Genomic DNA, 684 nt, shown 5'->3' with positions numbered 1-684 from the left:
TAATCTGCCCGACGACAAGGAAATCAGAGCTCGGGGTATCCTGTGCTTGGTCCGGCTGGCACACATTACGTCTTAATTGGTTCAAAATCCAACCCCTCGATGTATCCCACCACTCACTGCCATTTTTCCCGCTCCCTCAGAGCCAGCTCGCGCCCTCAGCTCCCTGCCCCCAACAATCTCCGACCCTCCGGCGTTAACGGAATTTTGGTCGTTCACATCCAAACATCCATCTCCCGTTTTCCGTGGCCGCGCACCGCTCCCCATACTTCACCCAAGTCCAAAAGAAAACCAAAAAAAACAAAAAAAAATCACAAAAAAACCTCTGCCTTTGCCCATCTTCCTCCACCTGAGAGTCCGCTACAGCAACTCTGTCGTTCAAAACCACTGCCTCAGGGCCACTCTGAAAAGTGTTTAAATGAGGGTCACATATTCCTTCTAGTTATAAGCCACTCAACTAGCCCATGGCTGACTCACCTTTAGCCCCTCTACCTACTAAATCACGCACCTCAGCGGAGAACGCCTCGGCCCGAGCTCCTTCTCCACGAACTCCGTCTACTGTGCCACGCGACGCTCTGAAGACACCCCCAGCGATTGCGACGTCACCAAGCCACGCCCAATTTGCCTTTATCCCGGATAAGGAACGTAAGCTTCGTAAGCGTCGTCTATAGCCGGTCGTAAGCCCAG

General features: G+C 52.8%; 1 protein-coding gene across 1 annotated transcript in view; it reads right to left on the bottom strand.

The window, feature by feature from the left end:
* The window catches only part of LOC144238579 (testis-expressed protein 11-like), a gene marked incomplete at its 3' end in the record, with an annotated part of 13,480 nt that extends 12,796 nt beyond the window's left edge, over window positions 1-684 (bottom strand). Inside the window, exon 1 of the mRNA XM_077772391.1 lies at window positions 506-684. The remainder of the gene's footprint in view (window positions 1-505) is intronic.

This window comes from Crocuta crocuta, unplaced genomic scaffold (assembly GCF_008692635.1).
Source record: "Crocuta crocuta isolate KB4526 unplaced genomic scaffold, BGI_CrCroc_1.0 scaffold1270, whole genome shotgun sequence".
In the NCBI taxonomy this organism is placed as follows: Eukaryota; Metazoa; Chordata; class Mammalia; order Carnivora; family Hyaenidae; genus Crocuta; species Crocuta crocuta.
This window is presented reverse-complemented; position numbering and strand designations above follow the sequence as displayed.